Genomic DNA, 13870 nt, shown 5'->3' on the forward strand with positions numbered 1-13870 from the left:
GACCAGCCCTCGAGTTGGCGGGAACCGCGCCCCGACCAGCCCTCGAGTTGGCGGGAGCGGCGTTTTGGCGGGAACCGCGCCCCGACCAGCCCTTGAGTTGGCGGGAGCGGCGTTTTGGCGGGAACCGCGCCACGATCAGCCACCGAGTTGGCGGCCCCACCGCGTGGCCCGCATGCCTGGGCCTCCCCCCGCCAGCCCCCGCAGAGACGACGGTGTCCTCTCCCCGCGGCTCCATCGCTCCGTTCCCGATGGCGGCGAAGCAGCGGTGCGATGACAGTCCCGCCGCTCCGCGTGCAGCGCCATCTCTCTCCCTCTGTCACCGTGGCTGCCATCCCCGGGGCTGTCCGAAGGATGGTCGTCACACCATCCCCGTCGTACGAAGGCGTCCAGATGAGTTTTGTCTTTGTTTTTCGTGTGCCCATTTTACTTCCCTAGGATAACACCTAGCAATATTTATATTTCCACAACTTCTGACGCCAAATGTAGTAGGTTCAAATTAGGTGCACACACACGCAACTTGGAGGCAACACTATTTATTAAACGGCAAGTAATATAACACTGTACATAAGGTGGTGACCACCTTCCTCAACTCACTAACACTCTGGAACACGACACAGACTGGACCAGGCAGGCAACGGCCTGCCTGGCCCAGGACGACGACTCGGGACTTGACGACCGATGATGTCTTCACTTTGGAGTACAGTACAACAGCAGCCTCGCTCTGCGTTCACACCACGCTTATATTTGGTTTCGCGTGGCTGGCTCCGCCCCGGCGTGGCTGGCTCTCTTCAGGCCACGCCTCCCTTCCCAGGACACGCCTCACTTCCCCCACCTCTGGGAGGGTCCGGATCCCTCCACCACGCGACCCCCCAGGCACCCCCTTGGGGCCCCCAGCCTTCGTACGGGCCGACACAGTAGTGACCTTTCTCTGTCACTACATATATAAAAGGGAAATTTGTGAATATGTGTGTCTGTTCGAAATGTTTAGCATACTTCCCAACATGCAACAAACTTGAAATTTGGCATGTGGGTAGCTTCCAGACTGTACACAATGCAAAAAGTATAAAAATATACTTTTGTATTTGGAGGGGGGGGGGGCGCAATAATGGATATATTTTGCACGGCAAGTGAGCGGTGACGTCACATCTGTGATGTCACCCGCATGCGGCAGCGTCACGCAGTGTGCCTGCTGACGTCACGCATCCCCCCCACCCTCCGCGTAGACCGTGTATTAATCCAAGATAAGAATCCAAGTCTCGGGCGAAGCCGGGTAGTAAAGCTAGTATATATATAAAATACAAAGATCCCCCGTATAGCCTCTAACAGACTGCTGGGGCAAGTGCAGTTAGCGAGCACCTATAAAGGACGATACGGCACATGAAGGGGTGGGTGGCCAGCACCACGCCCGGCTGCCTTTGTCTCCTTAGTGGTGATGTAAAAAAATCGCATCAGGTACTCATTTGAGGCTGGGTCGTACTAGGGGAGGCCCAAAACTGGTTCATATAATCGTCACTGGTGTTGGTGGCCGTGAGTGGGAATCGAACTCGGGTCGCCAGGTTTCCTTGCACAGCATGCTAAAAGCTGCACCACTGCTCCCCACTTTTAGGCCGTCCATAAATGACGTCACGCACCTAGGGGGGGGGAGGGTCAGACATTTGTGACGATGTGTGACGATGGGGGGGGGGGTTGAGAAATGTGACTTCACATCAAAATGCGCAACTTTAAATAAATATAGACAACACGTTATATTTAATTAAATATACTTTTTAATAAATGTTTTCTCGCCACATTAAGTACGCACTACAATGACAATAGTTGAAAGCGATCTGAAGCATGTTTATTTTTTTTTTGAAGGGGGGGGGGCAGAGCTTTGTGACGTCATATTTGAGGGGGGGTCTTACTTTTTGTGACGCCGTATGACGAAGGGGGGGGGGTCAAAAATCGTCCAAAATCGCGTGACGTCATTTATGGACGGTCCCTTTACAAATCGACACACAGTACTGAATGTGGATGTGACAACATATTGATCACTTCCCTCCATTGGTTAACCATCTTTGGTTGAAGATAACTCTCCCTAATGCCACGTTTATATAATTATTTATAGAATTTCATCTCATTGTCGGTGTCCTCAGCTTCACAATAACACATTTGTATTGCAAAACTTTGCATTTTTGCGGGCATTCCAATGTGTTTTAACTGCCGTGTAATGCATACAATTGTGATTCTACGAGTGCTGATCAATGAGCACACCTCTTTCTATGAAGGATATTACCAGTGGCAGCACAAGATCCAATTTCATTTGTAGCCGTGCATTACCGCACATGTGTGACCGTAAAGGATATTGCTCCTCTTGTACTCTAGGATGCGTTTTACATTTACAGTGCATTATTGTCAACAGGCGTAGGATACATCCCCATGGGGGCTTGGAGCACTCACTGAGCCGGCTCCGTTGAGACCCTGGGTTCAAACCCAGATTTCAGCTGTCCACAATTAAAACCGGATTCTCAAAGAGCCGTGAGTCGAAGGTCTCATTCTAGTCGCCAAAGCACAAAAATATATAAATAAATACATCCCTCTCATCTAAATTTGGATATTTACTTAATTTGGATGAATTACAGCTCAGCGAATTGAAATAAAATCCCGATCTGCCTCCAGTTCAATTAACATTCATCCACGTCAGTGACAAAAATATTAAATATTCAAACAGGTTATGGACGAGTTGTTGAGCAGTGGTTAGAGCACTGCACGATGAACCCAGCAACCTGGGGTCGCAGATAACATAATTAGCGAGTGGTATCTGAACCAGTCCCGGGGTACCCACTCTTCAACAAACCGTACTGCCCAGCGTGTCAAAGTAATGGTTAAACCGCCATGATTGACACAGCATTGGACTGACAGAGGAGTATACACCTGTATAGTACATCCACCACATCAGCTGCACTGGAATCAGGAGATGTGGTTCTTATTTATCTTATGGCTTTTGGAGTGCGCAGTAAACTCAGCAGATATGTAACAAAAGTTTGCTTGTGTTTTTGTCGAAGCAAAGACTATAGATGCACGTCCCAATTGAGAGACAAAGCTCCGTTTAATCGTCAACACTTGGCAATGAGTCTTGGAATACCCAGCATAGCAGCCTACAGTGGGGGGCTGAACAACAGATGTGCGGAACACGTCGGGAGGGTCGGGAGTCGGAAGGGTCGAACAATGTGGCCTAAAGCAAAAAAGAAAAACAAAGTCTCGGGCTGCCAAAAAGGCTCGACGAAAGAGAGCGCTTTCAATTGTTTCTCGTAAGGAAGGCGGAATCAGTACGATTGGACGCGTGTCGAGAAAGAATTCAAATGATGGGAGGATATTCATGTGAATGCACAATCCATGCCCCTTTTGGGCTGTGTTCAGGCACTGTGCAGTTAATTCACAATCATTTCCTCAACCGTTCACGCATTGCTGGCTCTGAGATACAGAGCACCGCCACGGCAAAAAAAAACCTGTAACCAAAGAGAGGGTATCTGCCGTTGCGGCGAACAATAACGGTGCAGGTGACGCCCGCTTTTTAACCGGGGGCAGTTCTTATAATAAACATTTAAAATGGCAAAGGTTGTTGTCGCCTCCTGATCAGCCACACACCGTGCACGATGCGAAAGTTCACGTCCTCTGGACTGGTGCTTCGGTCAGTCCTGAGATGTCGTCTCAAAAAAGACCTGAGGAGGATCGCACCTTGCCACCTCGACCCTGGGACACACGACTGGACGAGCCACGTGAGATACACCCTGTTTCAGCCTTGCTGGGCTTTAATAAGAGATGCGAGGGATTACTCTTCACCCAACCTGTCGTCGGTTAAAGGTCTGAGTCCGAGAAACATTAGGTGAAAGGTGCTATATTGAAATAACAATATCGAGGTTTTTGGGATAGATCGCGTCAATATATAATGTGTCATTAAAGCCGCCACCCTCCGATACAGCCAATTATTAAGGTTTGTCACATAAACAGAATATGCCAATTCATTACTCGTGTAGTGTAATAGCGCCGGCTGGTAGACAGCAGCGGCAACTGTGGTGGACAGACAATACACACACCGGTGAGGGTGTACACAGGTGTGTTGGCAGAGCGGAGGAACTAGGGCAAGGGTCACGGAGGACCCCATCTGGAGGCCGCTGGAAGCTGCTAGTGGGTTCAGGAAGGGAGGTGAATTCAGGGCGGAGCCAGGCCGCGTCGGGAGCATAAAAGGAGCCAAGAGTGGGAGCTCGAGGCTGCCGGTTCTGGGAGTGGACTCATCTCGTCGTTGCTGTCGTCTCTTCACCGTCGTCACTGCCGTCTTCACGAGATGTTGCGCTACAAGAGAGCAGTTGGCTATCTCAGTCAGCGCCATCAGTGTTAGTCGGCTGGTGTTGTGTACAGGCTAGGTTAAGCTACTGTGGAGAGTGTGTGGACGAGACCGTGAACGGTGTTGATAAAGAAGGTGCCTCCTACAAACCTTGTCTACGAATCATTGACATTACAATAGTATAGTAACGAGTAGTATAGTAACGAATTGGCGGGTTTAACGACAAATTTATTTTTACACGATCTAACCCAAAAAACGCTATTATAGTTAATATTGGTCGCAAAAGCCTACGCGTGAAACTGAAATGGCAATAATAATACTTTAATTAGTGTTAAACCGTCTCCAATATGTAGTATACACAGTACCTTTTTGTAAAGACAAATCAATTATTAATGTTGGTTTCTAAAAATAATGTAATATTGAGCCTTTACAAACTGTATCTTTGGTAATTCAATCCACAAAGTGATTAAACCGCGGAATCTTCTTGATGGTTATATCTCTGATATGAATTGCGATTACATTAGTCAGTGTGTAGATGCATTGCTGTGTCACTCAAGCAATCATGCAACATCACTGGCCACTCACGATCCCATCTGATGCACTGCACAAAGACAACAGCACCACTACTACCACCACCATCATCACCAAAGACAAAGAACCCCCATATAGCCTGAACAGGCTGTTGGGACAAATGCTGTTAGCGAGCACCTATGAAGGCTGGCACGAAACACGAGAGGGTGGGTGGCCAGCACCACGCCCGGCCGCCTTTGTATCCCCAGTGGCGATTTTTATACATCGCACCAGGCACTCATTTGCGTCTGAGTCGACCTAGGGGAGGCCCAGGACCGGTTCACATAAATGCCACTGGTGTTGGCCATGAGCGGGAATCGAACTCGGGTCGCCGGGTTCGCAGCGTAGCGCTAACCGCTACACTGCACACACACACGTGCGCCCCGAACGCGTTTCAAGGATGATTATAGTGGCTCGTGACGCTGTTTTATAAGGGCGTCGCGTTACAATGTGATTCATCGGCGATCATTACGGTTGGGATTTGTTTTCTTCTTCACAAATAAATAATGAACCCGAGGTGGACTGCGATGGCCACGGTGCTCGTGTACAGTGCAGTATTGTATTCCTGGACAATGCCGTTTGACGTCTCTCAAAAGCGCGGGCGGCTGGGACCCTTGGCTAGAATCCCGCAAAGCCGGGAACGGGATCGCCGCGATCAAATTTGCAAGGAGACCGAGGCATGTCCACCGCATCATAAGTGGCTGCGCAAAGTGAGTGGTCTGGAATACATAGCGGAAAGGCTCATCATGTCAATTGCATGGATTTGCAGGGGAACGCAGCTTTATCTCTCTATTTGTCGATCAATCCTGATATAAATCCTTCTTTTTATCTATATGCCTATCTGTTTATCGATCTATATATGTTCATCTGTCTGCGTCTATATATTTATAATTGTCTCAATATCGAAATACTGTTCAGTGAACGGCTACTACGTGCAATGGTTTATTTTGCTGTATCTATCCATGTGTGACTTTGTTGAATGTCATCCTGTGAAGCTCAACCGAGCTGTTTAATGTTCGTCTTAAACAATACCCTATTTGCTTCACCACATATCCCACTGCAGAGTCCTGTGCATTCATAAGACCGTTGTCCGCGGAAGGGTTAATGCACCACATGCTGAATGTACCTTCCACAAAGAACACCACGCTTTTCTTGATGCCATTAGCCAATCGATTGCATGCAGAAGTCTCAACGTGTTTGTCCCAACACTGCGCTTTCTTCGCAGCACCGTTGAACAAAGGCGGTCACTGCATCGCCGCTTTCAGATGCACTTCTGCAGCCGTCTGGAACGCTCTTCTTTTCGAAATTAGGAAGCCACTGCAGCTGTTCACTTTTAATTCATCCGGATTGAAAACGTATTTGTTAAGAGCTGCTTTTTTGTGTTTAGTTTATTGTCCTTCCCCCGTACCTCCAATGAGCACGGTCGGCTACGTCCGGTGCGAAATAAGTTCAACATACATAGATGCATTGTACTCTGTGTACTGCATTGGAACATCATCTTTTAATATTTATACCGTGCCTCCCATAGAGTACATCTTGAGATGTCAAGAGTAGTCCAGGTAACTGGAGAATCACTCAGCAAAGGAATGATTGCAGACCAAATAAAATGTGCAAAGAACAACACGATATAGACAATTTAGTTCCCACCTGGCGAAACAAATACACGTGACCACACGAGCACACGCGAATAAACAAAACTGAAAAGCTAAAATGCGCTGAAAACTGGTCTCAATAATTTGTACACCTCATTAAAACTACTCACACACCATCTGAAAATAACTTTGTTTTTACTTAGCATTACACTGATTCATTGTTGGGTTCCATTAAAAATGCTGCGTGATTCACCGACGGATATTGCACTCACTTCCAATAACCCCTCGTTCTTCCATACACACCACTGAATATTGTCAAAGCGACGGCTCGACATCTTCGAGAGAAGAGTGTTAAAAAAAAACATGTCAGTGTACAGCTGGTGGGAGACGTGCAGAGGCTGTGCATTCAAACTTTTATTTTTCTACACGCAATTATCTCCCCTATTATTATTGCAGCGAGGAAATCTGTAAACGGACCGCCCGGTATTTCTGGGTATGCTGTTCCACACTCCCAAAATGCACCTCTCGCTTAACGTGAGCCACTCCTCGTCCAGGGTGGAGGAGGTGGGTTGTGGTGGTTGTGGCGGTGGAATTGGGGAGAGTGGAAAGGGGAGGGGTCAGTCCAGGTCACTCGTTCATCGCATGCGTAAATAGCCGTTCCATAAATGAACTCGCCCGTAATAAAGGTGACAGCACGTGGTAGATTAAATATTACTCGCCCGTCACACGCCGCCGTTGAAGTGGCTTCCCAAATTGGAGCCTGGAGGATATGACTCTCGGCGGTGCTACCATCAATGAACGCAGGCAGGCCCGTTACCTTCTCTCCATTTAGTTTGGTCAAAGATAAAGGCATCATTGACTCGTGCCCCTCGTGTTTGCCTTCGCTTATTCAGGCGCACGAGCATGTGGAAGAAAGTTGGTAGTCTGTGGGCGCTTCACAACGGCACGCTAAACATGCGCACCTTGTGCCGTACAACGTGGCAGCATCACAACGCTGCCTCACGGTAACTGCCTCTGTTGTGCACAATTCCGTGACACAAGTGTAGTGACATCGGGGATGTCACTGTATGGTGCCGGCCCGGAAGGGTCGTGCCATTCGATGTTCCTACATCATGGACAGCACCGTGTGGGTGGTTGTGTGTAAAACCAGCCTTAGCGTGGCTTGGCGAGCACTGGGATAGTGCGGGCACCACGCACGGCGTGTGGTGGGAGCTCCCCCGAGGGGGAGGGGGTGAGTGTCAGCCCAGGGGCAGGGTTGCCCCGGGCCGTGGCACTCTGGTTGACCCCGTAGACACGTGATCCAGAATGTCCAAACAGGGGGCCCCAGGTGGGGGGGGGGAGGCTAGTGGGTGATCACGTGTCCGGAGAGAGCTCTTGAGAAGGATCGAGAGGGAACGATAATGTTCAGGAAGGTGGGCGGGGCCGAGGGCGGAGCTGCCCTGACCGGAGAGGGATATAAGGTGGGTCCCTGGGAGGGATCGGAGTCTTTTCGTTCTACAAGCTGGAAGTGCCTCTTCCTACGGGGGACCACGTGGTTGGAGACCCGAGCAAGGGTCAGACTCTTCATAGCAGTAACTCCCCTGTATAGTCTAGTTTTCTGGGTGGTCACCACCCTAGGTTGTATCTGGTAAAGGGGCAGTTACTCCTTTGTGTTACGGTGTTACAATTAAAAGTGTTGCCTCTAAAAGGAACAACGTCTGCGACTCAGTTGGACTCACGACACAAGCATACGGACGGGACTCTGTGTCGCCTGGTACCGCCCTACTCCCTTGACCCCACTTGCAATGTCAGACTCCACTCATGCAGTTCAGCATGTCGGCTTTCGCGACCACTATTATCCATAATAAAGATTTTTGGGTTAGATCGCATGAATATAAATGTGTCGTTAAACCCACCACCACCCAACACAAGCAAATAGTTTGGTTTGTCACGTAAACAAAATGTGCCAATTCGAGTCCGACGTTTTGCCGATAATTACAACCAGCCTCATCAGGCAGCATTTATATTTACGTGGTCTAACCCAAAAACCTTAGATGGACCCATGCACCCATCCGGCACTCTCTCAAAGAGCTACAATACCATCTTAGTGCATGATTACTTGTTTTCTTTATTCTGCTCCCACTGTCTGGTATCTGCCCCAACATTTCCCAATAAACGTTCGGCTCCACGTGTTCACCCACCGCTCCTTTTGCAACTTCTGTACATCATTCACCACTGATTGGTGCACACAGTGGAATGTTTGTTCGTCCATTTCACCCATACAAAGGGGTGCATTGGCTCTCCTGTCTCCAACAAATGCTAGGACTTACCCCGACAGACATAAAGGAGCACGTGGACCATGATTAACCTTTGAGAAAAGTGGGCTTGGAGAGGACACGTAAGTGGAAGCGGTGGTGACTGACCGACGAGGCTGGTGATGGAATAGCAACCCAAAGAAAATCTAAATTGATCCCGAGTGGGCAACCGCCACGGAGATGGAGCAACGATGCCACTCCATTGACAGGAGTGAGATGGATTATGGCGCCACAGGCTCGTGAATGATGGCTGCGGTTTTGGGAAGCCTTGGTGCAGCGATGGACAGAAAATCACTGATGATGATGACGATGTGCGGGGGTCTTCGTGCAGTACTCGAGAGGCAATTGCTGCCGATGATGATTATAATGGCATGTGGTGCCCTTCATCCAGCAGTGGATAAACAACGGTTGATGGTGTTGATGGTGCGGGGAGGCCCTCTTCTGACAGGGGATAGATAATGGCTGCTGGTGATGGTATAAATAATACACCGTGCCGAATACAGGTGATCCTAATACGACATTTAAAATGTCACTCTTAAGATCCCCAACATAAACCATGCGTATTTATACGCGAAATAAAATTTCCATTGTATTCATTCACAACTGCAAAAAAAAAACACGGAGGAAAACAAAAACATGTGTGTGCATTTAGATAACTGGGTGAATTGGTAATTGCTTTTTGCCCAATAAGGTGCTACGTAGCATACCATCTTTCAACGTCGGCCTATTTTCAGTCAGCACTTAACTATCAGGGTCGGGTTCATCAGACATTCTCGGTGATTAAATAGCACATTCTAGAGAGCTGTAATTGCTCAACAACATAAAAGGAGTAACTTATTACAGTGAAACATGACGCATCACAAAGACAAACATAACTTTACAGGTGAGACATCCAGTGTTATTACAGTTGTAAAAGTTGTTTCATTTGATGGTGATTGGCTGATGATGATGGGTGGTGGTGGAGGATTTAAACACTGCAAAATAACTGCAAGACATGCCTGTGTGTTAGGCACTCCATGAATGTGGAATTCCAAATTTGTGGATGATTGATAGCAGGTCTAGTTATTTTTGCCAGATCTGGAAAGTATCCTACGGGAAAAATAAACCATTTGGTTTTAGTAAATACATCTATTTTGCTGGGGGGGGGGAGTGAGGGGGCATATAAACCGTTGAAAAACTGGTTGTCACAAAGGCAATGTCTATATCCGGTAGTTAAAGCTGTGATGTGGAAACTCGGAACACGAGAGTGGGCGGAGGGGGCATGTTTCATGGCCTCCTACTTCATTCATTCTTTCTACCCCCCAACAAATCATATCATCGATTTGAGCCCTCCGCCCCGCCAACTTTAACTGGCACTCCAACGAATGCTCCTCATACAGGAGCGTCAGTGTGGGTGATGTGAGGGTCTGGACACCCCCAGCATTTTTAGACGTGGCAAAGAGACACCCACACAACGAATTTATCTCGAAATTAAAAACTCTTTTCTCTAGAACTGCTTTTTGCGTTTATTTTGTTGTCCTCCCCCCCCCGCACCTCCGATTATATACGTAAGGTGCGAAAGAAGTTCAACATACGTACGTAAAGACTTTTAGCGGCACCCCTGTGCCCAACAGCACTCCTCTTGCCCAACGCTCCACAGACACCGTCCTCCTGCACATTGCTCCAAATAAGACTGGCGCGGGTCGCCGAACTCGACCCACAGTGACAACCATCAGAGGCTCCCGCACGGCGAACGGCGACGACGCTTCACACCCAGCCGCGAGCGAAGAGGACGCCAAGAAAGAAAAAAAATTATGGAATCAAAAAAATCAGTGTATAGTCCACGGGGCTGATTAGACGTCTCTCCCCCCCCCCCGGGGTCCAGGGGATTAAAGATCGCACTCGAGTCACGGCCCCCTCTCGAGCACACCTGCTCGTGCCACGAGAGCCGGGATCCATCAAGCGGCGAGTAGTCCGTGAACAACGACTGACGTGCGTTAAAAAAAAAGACAGAGCGTGCTAATCAACAGAGGGCTTTTACACACGTGCTGTTATCGTAGTGGATTATTTACCAGAGGTGATGTTTATTTGAGGAGACAGCAGCCGCATCGCTCCAAAAGGTGTCTCTTATCTACAACACGTGCGAGTGATATTTTGTACGTGGAATCACTGCAGAGCACCACGTGTTGCAGCTTCTTGTGTGTCGAAAGATATCGAAGGGCCCCCCGTTCACTTAAATTAATACAACTGAGATAGTCCACGGAGTTAAGTTACAAGCAATGAAACAAACACCTCGCTACAGTTAACATCTCGCCGCAGTGGCGAGATGTTAACTACCTCTCCCGGTATACAGGAGGTCGTGGGTTTGATCCTGACCCTAATGCCTGCTATATATTTAGAGTTTGCATGTCTTTCTCCCGGTGGTCGCGTGGATTTTTATCTGGGTCCCCTGGTTTTTTCCTCCACATTTAGAAATACGTGTTTAGAGTATTTGGGTGTTATACATTTCCACGTGATAAGCCACTTCGTTGGGCTATCATTTGTGACAAGGTCGCTTCTGAAAAAGAGCTATAGCTCAGTGGGCCTTACCTGCTAAAATGAAAAAAAGTTTAAAAAGCTTTAGATTGCATGCTATTTAAATGTAAAAAAATGTTAGGCTACTGATACCTTTAACGAAACACTGCCACAAGTGCAGATGTCGTTGAAGCAGTTTTTATTTTTAAGCCCGAACATTACACGCCTTTCGGTCTCAAATAACTGGTACCTCTAAATACTACCGAAAATAACGTCAAACACTTGCAGGCATAGGTACAGGGGAAGATAGGTTCGCGTGAAACAGAGAGATCGAGAATACACTGTAGACTTTGGCAACTTGACAGCACTCTTTTATTCTTTCCGGAATGTGGACCCACCGGCCTGCCGCCGTTGCTCCACCTTAACAGTTCCGATCTGCCAAGGTAGCGCTGTCAATCTTGCCCATGAAAAAAATGAGAAACATCACAACCCAAAAAAAACTGGCTCTCTTTTTCTTTTTCATCATGTCCTTAAAACTGACATATTTTTTTTCTGTGAGAACGGTCACATCGGTAACATTTTGACATGCAAAATTGTTTTTCCAATTATGATCATTATGCTGCTATGTGTTCGTTCGCTTGCTTGAATTTTGCATGGTTTTACTTAAAATTTACAAAATAAAAACACAAGTTTATTTCATTTTAGTAACTCCACTATTCAATTTCGGCTTTTGTTGGGTGTAATTATTTTGACCCTATAGTCCTTCTATGTTTAACAAAAAAAATACTTGACATTACTGCCCTGTAATGTGGTGTTAAATGTTTCTGTGCGCCTGGCACCGCGAGCACATCCACGACATTTGACGTCTCTAAATGAGCACGAACCTCAATAATTATCCCCACAATCGCGAGTCCCGAAAATAAACGCTCATGTTGGCACGGTCAAGTCGAGACAGTCAAGCTGCTTGAAGCCCAGGTGGGCGGTCACCGTCGATGTCACCACCGCTGTTGTCTCAACACCGCCGGAGGAGTCATTAACGGTGTCCTTGTCGTCATCTTCCAATTAACGCCGAGTTGCTGCCAGTCGGAATATCGCCCCCTCCCTCTCGCCACTGACATGTCTCGCAAATTCAAGCGTCCGGTGGCGGAGCAAGTACAAAACCGTGAACTTCTCTGACATTATTTGTGCAGTTGAAACCGTGTTGTAAAATAGAATGGGTGCATCATCGTGAGTCGATGGGCAGGTTCGCCCTGTCTTGGTACTCCTACATATTTCAAGATGTCAGGCCAGCATGGAAGACTAGGCCAAAAACACACCCTCTAGAGTTGCAAAAATGTGTGAAAATATATTTTTCGCTCAGTTTTTTCAGTTTAAAAAAATAATCTCATATAGATATTAAGTTCACCTGATTGTCACAATATGTGGTGGCATGATGCAAACTGACAGAGTGTGATAACAAATGTTAGAGGTTACCATAAGGCTTTTATAATGATGATCTCTAAGGAAGTAACCCGTTGTTTGTTACATATATATCTTAATACTCATCCTATCAACATGCACTGGGTACTTGGCATTCAGCATTAGCAAGCTTCTATTATGGCTTGTAGAAAAATGAAGGTATCTATAATAACAAAACTGATGATACTTTGTCAGACAAGTCTACAATGTAACTCGGTCTACCCAGGGCAGGCCCAGGCAAGGGTAAGTCACACATCAAAAGCAGAAAAGAATAATAAAAAAACACTGCAGCAAAATGATGTTGCATATTGGTGTAGTGATGTCTAGTTTACACAAAACCATAACTAAGGTTGAACAAAAACACCCCAATTTAGTTGAAGACTGCAATGGAACATTGAAGAAGTCATGGACAGCAATATTAATTCCCTCAGTTGTTGACATTGTGGTTTCTTCCAGTTTATGCCAAGTTTTCATAAAATAAATAGGCGTAATAACAACCTTCAAAACGCACGTGTGACATAAGCATTTGGACTCAGGCGATCCTGTGGGAGTGCTTTTGTTGTCGCATTCCCACAAATGTTATCCTGACCATGTTATCGGCCTCACGCCACGAGACAAAGAATCAATTTGCAAGTTTCACAGAGATGTGCAACCCTTCCTGTTGGATTACAGCCCGACAGAAGCGGATATCACAGAGCTAACTCTAAGATGCCTTCAAGTGACCTCTTGTACACAGAGTGGGGGGAGGGGATACACTTTCCCACCCTCTCTACATATGAGAGTAATGTTCGAGCGGACGAGTTTTCCGTGAGCTTTCAAAGGAGCACGCACAGCTTCACGCATTCAAGCTGAAAACACAACACGCTACCATTAACACGAGCCAAAGGCACATTGGGGGAATTCTAACCCAGGTCACATGGGGAAATTCTAATCCGTGAGACCTGCTTGTTGCCTTGTTTTGTTTCAAAATCCCAAGGCTGTTTCCTGCCAAAGGAAGTCGGTAAACAGAGTAAATTACCCCCCCCCCCCCGCGGGGTGGGAAAACACCGCAGATGCCCTTAAAAATGTGGAACAGCCTCGGTGGGACAGAGGGGAGCGAAGCTACGTCAGGGCACGTTGGGCCAACATTAAGCGGGAGTCCG

At 47.4% G+C, this 13870-nt stretch overlaps 1 protein-coding gene across 3 annotated transcripts in view; it reads right to left on the minus strand.

The window, feature by feature from the left end:
- LOC144719915 (dual specificity calcium/calmodulin-dependent 3',5'-cyclic nucleotide phosphodiesterase 1A-like) overlaps positions 1–13870 on the minus strand; it is a 201167-nt gene that overhangs the window by 162888 nt on the left and 24409 nt on the right. The gene's annotated exons all lie outside the window — the stretch shown is intronic.

Source organism: Lampetra planeri, chromosome 1 (genome assembly GCF_965212315.1).
Source record: "Lampetra planeri chromosome 1, kcLamPlan1.2.h2, whole genome shotgun sequence".
In the NCBI taxonomy this organism is placed as follows: domain Eukaryota; kingdom Metazoa; phylum Chordata; class Hyperoartia; order Petromyzontiformes; family Petromyzontidae; genus Lampetra; species Lampetra planeri.